This window comes from Curcuma longa, chromosome 13 (assembly GCF_044706935.1).
Source record: "Curcuma longa cultivar G26 ecotype Majalengka, Jawa Barat chromosome 13, ITB_CL_G26_1.1, whole genome shotgun sequence".
Lineage (NCBI taxonomy): Eukaryota > Viridiplantae > Streptophyta > Magnoliopsida > Zingiberales > Zingiberaceae > Curcuma > Curcuma longa.
Window position 1 is genome coordinate 9,970,016 of NC_133873.1, and position 8,823 is coordinate 9,978,838.

The 8,823-nt window shown below is 37.6% G+C and overlaps 1 long non-coding RNA gene across 1 annotated transcript; it reads left to right on the forward strand.

The window, feature by feature from the left end:
• The first annotated feature begins 7,846 nt into the window (after positions 1-7,846).
• On the forward strand, positions 7,847-8,605 carry LOC141843829 (uncharacterized). The gene is made up of 4 exons (XR_012603083.1): positions 7,847-7,929; positions 8,120-8,193; positions 8,285-8,344; positions 8,532-8,605. It is a non-coding gene; the product is annotated as an uncharacterized LOC141843829 (long non-coding RNA).
• The last annotated feature ends 218 nt before the right edge of the window (positions 8,606-8,823 follow it).

The following is an 8,823-nucleotide window of genomic DNA, read 5'->3' on the forward strand; positions in this document are numbered from 1 at the left end:
TCTTCATCTTCACTTTTTTTATTGAATCACAAGTCAATCAACTTACTAATTTCTAATCACCTATTGTCATGATCGCTTTAACCTTTAGTTAGCCAATGAATCTCTCAATTGACTCCACTCAACAAGTTGGTTAATTGGCTAGCTAGAGATTACCTTAATTTAACTTGACTTTAGTCGACTATTCTATTTTATCATGTAAGTGATCTAACAGTTGCAACTCATCTCTATCTGATTAACTATCTTCTTTATGACCGTCAATCGACTCAAGTTGTCCAATCGACTAAGCTTCAAATAGGCTAGCCTAAGTTAACTCAATAATCAACTCACTTCACCAATCGATTGGGAACACCTTCCAATTGACTATATCATTGACATTGATTAATTTAATGATCGAATTCTCACTTAAGTTAAGAGCTACTTTGAACCCAAAATACAAGTTGTTGAACTCTTACAAGAGTTTAACTTTGAAACTTGAATTTTGAAATTGAAGTCATCTCCTAACAAGTTTTAAGTTTCTTAGATGCACTAAGCCCTTAGCTCATTTTATGTGTCATCCTTCACTCTTTATCTAGCTAATAGTCCTTGTCGTCGTCATTAACGTTTCTTGTCCTCAAATGTTTCATTCCATCATTCTTTGGTCCCCCAATGGATCTTGACCCATCAAGTTAACCAACTTGATCACACGAAGTCAAACTCCACAAGTTTTTCCAATGCCGCTAAATATTTCTTGCGTTGTGCTCCCTTAGATATCTCATATATCCTTTGAACTTCAATAGACCTCCAAGCCATTGAGCATACAAATTTGGTCATGGTTACCGCTTAGGACATGATTGCATCCACAACTACAGTAGTTGGCGTGCCCATGCAAGGTTCACCATATGCATATACTGTTGGAATACAATCAAACTCCCACATTAGGAATACATGGAAAAGATCCTGAGATTATAAGATGAAAAATATATCATTGGTACGAGATTTTTTGGGTAAAATCCAAAAATAAAACCATGAGGGCGTGGACCCAAAGTGGACAATATCGTACCGTTGTGGAGATATATATAGATTTCATCGGATCTAACAGTAGTATCATTGCTCCCAATAAAGGATCCATTGGGACCGTTAAGGGAATGGATCCGTACCAATAAGGGGTCCGTTGAGATCATTAAGGGGGAGACTTAGATATCACATTGTATGAGGCCTTTTGGGTAAAATCCAAAAATAAAACCATGAGGACGTGAGTTCAAAGTGGACAATATCATACCATTGTGTAGATATATATGAATTCCAGGATTTAATAGTGGTATCAGAGGGGGTCCATGTGATGGGAGCTCCTAGTAAGGGATCTATTGGCACTGTTAAGGGGGTGGGTCTATTGGGACCCGTCAATAAGGGGTCTGTTGGGACCCGTACCAATAAGGGGTCTGTTGGGACCCGTACCAATAAGGGATCTGTTGGATGTTAAGAGGAACTCCCAGTGGTCCTTTATTTGAGGGGTAGATTGTTAGAATATAATCAAAGTTTCACATTGAAAATATATGGAAAAGATCCTAGAGTTATAAGATGGAAAATATCTTATTGGTACGAGGCCTTTTGGGTAAAACCCAAAAATAAAACCATGAGGGTGTGAGTCCAAAATGGACAATATCGTACCATTGTGGAGATGTATATAGATTCCATTGGATCTAACAGTGATATCATTGCTCCCAGATAAAGGATTCGTTGGGACCATTAAGGGGACGGATCCGTTGGGTTCCATACCAATAAGAGGTCTGTTGGGACCGTTAAGGGGGAGGCTTAGATATCACATTGTACGAAGCCTTTTGGGTAAAGTCCAAAAATAAAATGCCTTTTGGGAGTCTAAAAATAAAATCATGAGGACGTGGATCCAAAGTGGACAATATCAAACCATTATGAAGATATATATGAATTCCATTTGGATATAACATATACTAATCTATGTGCTCTTGTATTATAAATCCTTTAACAACATGATGATATGAGACGTCATCCCTAAGTCAGGGGTGGCTCAAGCTTCTTGGAGACCCTAGGTGATTTTTTTTAAAAAATGATAATTATTATTTAAAAAATTTTCTCTCATCTTTTTTATTCGGACTTGAGACTGATAATGGTAGATTTAAATTTTTTTAAAATAAATTAAAATACTAATTTTAAAATTAAATTTTTTAGCTTTTTGAGATGCAAAATTATTAATTAAATTTTCATATTCAAGTTTTAATAATAATTTTTTTTTTCAATTGATAATGACCCGATTTGTCCGCCCATGGGAATTCTACTTATTCTGATCCCTATTTTTCTGTAGGTCATGGGCCGTCGATTATCGACCGTGCCGTTACCTACTAAGAGTTTCCACCCCTGCAGGTGGATTTTTGCCTTCCCCAGATTTGAACTCTAGACCTGCAAGCTAACTTCTCACTTGGTTACCAGATTCAAGAAACTTTAGTACTTTAGCTTGCAGGTCTAGAGTTCAAATCTGGGGAAGGCAAAAATCCACTGGACAGAGGTGGAAAGTCCTAGTAGATAACGACATGGTCGATGGTCGACGGCCCATGACCCACAGAAAAATAGGGGTCGGGATAAATAGAATTCCCACGGGTGAACGGGCCGGATCGTTACAATAAAAATGTGAAATAAAAATAATTTAAAATTAAATAATAATAAAACCTAATTTTAATCTGATGATATTTCAAAGTTTGACAACCTGTGAAATGTGAAATTAGAATTATTATATTGATAAAATATCATCATAATTAAAATAAGAGAGTAATTTAGTAAATAAAGATAAAATATTTAGAATAAAAAAATCTAAAATTTTGAGAATAAAAATGAACTATTCAGAATAAATATGAAATATGAAGATAAATCATAAGTTTCTAATGTGAACTAATAAAATTACAAGTTTACAACAGGAATCATTAATAAAAAAATAAGAAATTAACAGAAGTATAAAAAAAATTTAATAGGGAAATGAGGAAGACGATACCTTTAGATTTTAAGATCATCGAAAAATCTGTAATAAAAGATCGTTAATTCCTTAAACCCGCTATGATGATCACAGAAATGTCTTGAGGAAAGAAAATAAGCTATCAAATAATTAAAATATTTGAAGTTGGACAAAATAGGTTATTAGATTAATAAGGAAGAAAGGAAAGGAATATAAAGAAACTAATAAATTATAGTTTTGAGAATTGAGAAATATTAAATATATTGGAATCATGATAAAATCGTTATAAAATCCAATAAATGCCAAATCTCTACAAAATCTAATGATCATGCCAAATCTCTCCAAAATACAATAAAAATATTTTAAAAATGTATTATTCTTTCATATATATATATATATATATATATATATATATATATATATATATATATATATATATATATATTAAAATTTTAAAAAAATGGGCCCTTATGAAATTGGGGCCCTACGCATAGGCCTTAGTGGCCTATGCCTAGAGCCGGCTCTGCCCTAAGTAAACAAATTGGTTTGAACATTATTAAAACGCATATGATTTTTTTTTCTATCACTGATTGTATAGTGTTGTGCATTTGCAAAGCTTAAAATTCTTCGAAGCCATTATAAAATTAAGTAGTGATTCCATCGTAATTCCATCTTGATTACGACTATACGTTCTATAAGGAGAGATAGACATTTTATCTATTGACAAAAGAATACAATTGTTATCAATGACGCATTCAAGTTATCCAAAGTATACATATGCAACTAACATATGTCATGTTACTTTATTAAACCTTCAATGTGGTCCTAACTACACGCAACGTCCAATATATTTGCAAAGGGAATAAACAACTATAAGGTGGCTCTATTTAATTCAAGATCATTATATTTATATTGCCTCTTCAAATTTCTGTTTAATAAATTGATTCAAATTTCAACAACAGTTTTCCATAGTAAGACTATAGTAAATTGAAAGTTAACATAATCTTGACAAAAAAAATTCAACTATCAAACAAAGTAAGAATATATATTAAATTGAAAGTTAAATTTTGAATTTAACTATATTTTTCTTGACAAAATATTATGAAAATTTCTAAGCCCCAAACCTAGGAAAGATCCTAAAGATCTAATCATTTTAACATAATATTATTTCATAAATTATTATCATAAGATGGTATGATACTTTATCTCAAATGTAACATATTTTAATTTTTGGTTTTTAATCTTTTTTTCATATTTATTATTTTATAGAAAATTGAAAATTAAATTTTAATTTAATTTTGTATTTATCTAAACATAAGAGAGCCTTCAATTCCCCAAAGAAAAAGAAAGATGCAGGAAAATTTATTATTTTTTAAAATATAAATTCAATTCGAAAAATTTATTAACATTTCATTAATTACTATATATAATAACTAAATTGCAACAACTTATGCTTTATATTCATTTATTTGATATTATTATTATTAGAAAGGTACAAAAGAAGCATTTATTGAGATAATAAATTCATTATTGTTCATACTTTTTTTTTATTCTTGTCATATATTTATGTAGTTTTAACTTTATTGTTATTACTTTGTTTTAGAGATATCACCTTATTTGAAAGATATTATATCATTATACTCAAGGACGGATGCAAGAATGAAAGGTAGGCTGTGCTGATCTCGAGTTGGCCAAATCTACTAAGAGGTCCAAATTCACTTCGTACAAGTGGATTACCATCTAAGAAATTTGGAGGACATGGCAAAGGTCTGGCCGCTGACACGATGTTAGAGAGCATGTCACCGACGGTGAGGTAGAGGTAGTCGATCCGTGAGCTCAGTGTGAGGTCCTACACAAGGCCATGCTCGAGCATCTCATGTAGGATCTCAATCCACAATTGCTTGCCTTTGGCATAAACGTAACTTGTAATGGTACGTTGACATGGTGGATATGCCGATCCTGTCATGGCAGCCGCAGTCGAGGGTGACCATGTTAACGACTATGCCTCTTAGAGAGAAGGCTTGGCCATGAAGAGAGTGGTCGTGGCCATAAGCGGAGGCTTACGAGTGAGACAGTGGATGCAGATGCAGTTTGTCCCGATTGTTGTTTTGATGTTGACAACGATTTAAGTTCATTGTATAAGAATTAAGTTCAACATATTCAGATTGATTGATGACGGATTGAGATCGGAGAGGGCTCGGTAGCTCGTTTTCCGGATTAGGTCAGAGAGGGCTCGACAGCTCGTTCTCTGGACCGGATTGAATCGGAGAGGGCTCGGTAGCTCGTTCTCCGGACTAGGTCAGAGAGGGCTCGGTAGCTCGTTCTCTGGACCAGAAGGAGTCGGAGAGGGCTCGGTAGCTCGTTCTCCGGATTAGGTCAGAGAGGGCTCGGTAGCTCGTTCTCTGGACCGGATGAGGTCGGAGAGGGCTCGGTAGCTCGTTCTCCGGACTAGGTCAGAGAGGGCTCGATAGCTCGTTCTTTGGACCGGATGAAATAGGAGAGGGCTCGGTAGCTCGTTCTCCAGATTAGGTCAGAGAGGGCTCGGTAGCTCGTTCTCTGTACCGAACCATGGTCGGAGAAGGCATGGTAGCCTGTCTTCGGACCGGATCAGTATCAGAAGAGGCTTGGAAGCTTGTTCTCTGATTACGTGATCCAGCGCGGTTGGCTCGGGTGAGACCCAAGTTAACCTGATCAAGTCTCGACCTGGGCTTAAAGTTTAGCTTGGATTAATCGATCAGTGAATCGATTAACTAAGAGTAAGTTAGTTAATCGATCAGATGATCGATTACAGTCCTTTAATCGATCTGATGATCGATTACAGATCATTCTGTGAGACCAGCGTTAGCGTGTTAATCGATCTGATGATCGATTACCGTGCATTCTGTGACAATTCGCAAAACTCACAGAACGTACCATAATCGATTGGGCAATCGATTATGGTGAACTATAATCGATCAGGTGATCGATTACATGCTTTATTGAGAAACCGAATTGGCGTCTGGTAATCGATCACCTGATCGATTACCATGCCTTAATCGATCAGGCGATCGATTAAGAGCATGGGTAATCGACTGGTTGATCGATTACACGCTTTACTGAGGAAAAATTATGATGTTTAATCGACTGTTTGATCGATTAAGATGTCTCTGATCACGTTCAGGTTTCTGCTCTGATTTCTGATTGTTTCTGTGCTAATGCTCTGATCTTTGCAGATGGAGTTTGAATTTGATGAAGAAAAAGAAGAGTCAAGGGATTGCTTTCCTTGTGCAGGGTTTGTCGAGTGTTGATTTCACCTTGCTTTCAGGTAAAAGACAACGGACAACGGAACTCTGAGCTGCAGAGGATGATCAGGTTGGTCAGTCAGTGCAGTGGACTCAGTATCCGTCCGTTGGCATAGCAGAAGGGAAGAAGCTACAAGAAGGGCATGTGAAGGAGAAGAGAATGTTACACAATCGCAACGAAAGTTTGGTGTGTTCTCTGCTCGCTGGTGTTCAGTGCTCTTGCTTGAAGCCTTCAGCCTGAGGTGGTGCTCTCGGGATACTTCTGCTTGTTTGAGTGTTGAGGCTGTGTTGTAAGTTCATTATCTGTTAGCCTCAACATTTTCCTTCATAATCTCTGCACTTAATTGTTATCTTTGAGATTGGTTGTGGAGAGGTAACTCCACCGAGAAGGAGCTTCATCTAGCCGGATTCATCCGGGGTGTGATCTACCGAAGATCAAGGGATCGTCCACCTCACGGACACGCCGAGGAGTAGGGGCAAGTTATCCCCGAACCTCGTATATCTTTGTGTCTGTATTGTGTGTGTTTTTATTAGTTTTTCTTTCCTATTTTCCGCTGTGAACTAACCTCGTGTAGGAGAAAATCAATCGATTCGCGATAAGAGGCTATTCACCCCCCCCCTCTAGCCATCTCCTGATCTTCAACAAGTGGTATCAGAGCTTGGGCTTTTTGCAAGGATTCCAACCCTAAAGAGTTAATAGAGATGGCCATGAAGGAAGGATTCAGCACAAACCGACCACCATTCTTCGACGGGGCTGATTTTCAATATTGGAGAAGCCGCTTGGAGTACTACCTCAAGACCGACATCTCCATGTGGTTCTCCGTCAAGGAAGGCTTCACACCACCAAGAGACGAAGAAGGTAAGGAGCTCAACTCATCGAGATGGTCCGCGGAGCAAACGCGGAAAGGACAAGCCGATGCCAAGGCGGTGGTGACTCTACAATGCGGCATCAACAAGGATCAACTCATCAAGGTTGGTCCATTCACAAGCGCAAAGGATTTGTGGAACAAGCTCATTGAGCTTCATGAGGGGACCCGAGACTCCCGGATCGCGAAGAGGGACTTATTCTTGAATCAACTCCAAAATCTCTCAATGAAGGAGAGTGAAACGGTAAGTGAGTTACATGGTCGCTTCAAAGAAATCCTCAATGGTTTGCACACCGTTGACGAGAAGGTCGAAAATCGTGACCTTGTAAGGTATGTTCTTAAAGCTTTTCCAAGGAATGCTTTGTGGTCATCCATGGTGGATGCCTACAAAGTATCCAAGGATCTTTCAATAGTTAAGTTAGATGAATTCTTTTGTGAAATGGAATTGCATGAACTTGCTAACAAAGGCCAAAAAGAGAAGGGTATAGCTCTTGTTGCAGGAGAAAAGAGCAAGGATGTGAAGAAGAAGAAGAAGGAGAAGAAGAAGGAGGTTTCCTCATCTTCCGAATCCGAAGACGAGAGTGACTCCTCCTCATCAAGTGAGATGGCCAACTTCGTGAGAAGAATGATGAGGAAGAGTTGACGATACAAGGGTAAAGGTAAAGGTAAAACTAATGATGGTAATTTTGATACATCTAACGTTACTTGTTATGAGTGTAACAAGAAAGGACACTACCGGAGCCAGATCTGGAGTTCTTTGGGCCGATTCGCCGACAGCCATCGGAGCTCGCTATTTGTCTCCATTCACGGGTAACAGAGCAAGGTAATAACCTTGATGTTCTTGTTTATTTTCTCTATTTTCTATTTGCTGCTCTTGGATAGGATTCAGGTAGAGGGGAGGAGTTTCTGAATATTGGGTTCTCCGATCGTATTCTGCCTTGGTGATTGCTATGGTGTTTCGGTTTCCTTATTGGCGTGTTTTGATTGAATGGAGCATTACTGTCTGTCGGCAGATTGGGGAAGGAATTTGGGTTTGAAACCGTAGGAAGGAGAACAAGGATTGTGATTGGACAGCTTTGGATTAAAGGTAAGAGGTTGATTGTATTTTCATTTGGGATTATATGTTGTTAGATCTGGAGATATTGAGTGGATTTAGACTGATCTGTTGGGAAATCCAGATTGGTGGATTCTGTTGCTTGGTGAAGAAAGAATAGAATCTGATCAGATCGGTTTATGAGGTAAGGCTCTTCTTGTTGGAAATTGGTTTATCTGATTGAGTCAGATTTGATGGATTAATAGAATGTAATGGATTATGTTAATTAGGATTTATGAGTAATGGTTGGATTACCCTAGACTTAGTTAGGGTTTACTTGTTAGTGTTGTTATATATATGTTGGTACTTAAGGGCAGTGATTTTAACTGCAGGATTTTGATTCGATTATTGATTCGGTTGCGGTTATTTGGGATCCTCGACGTCATACGCAACCTATCTTGGCAGGCGGGTACCTTGACTCATCTTTTATAGATAGGTCTTACAGATATATGTAAATTGCTAGATACTAGTAATTATGTTTCTGCTCATTTTGACTATGCATGCTGCTTGGATCTGACTTTGTTATCAGTTACACATGCTTATATTCGGGTTATCAGTTATTTCTTCCTCCGGATATCATCTGATACCTTTGTCATGTTTAGTTATCTGATACCTATGGATTTC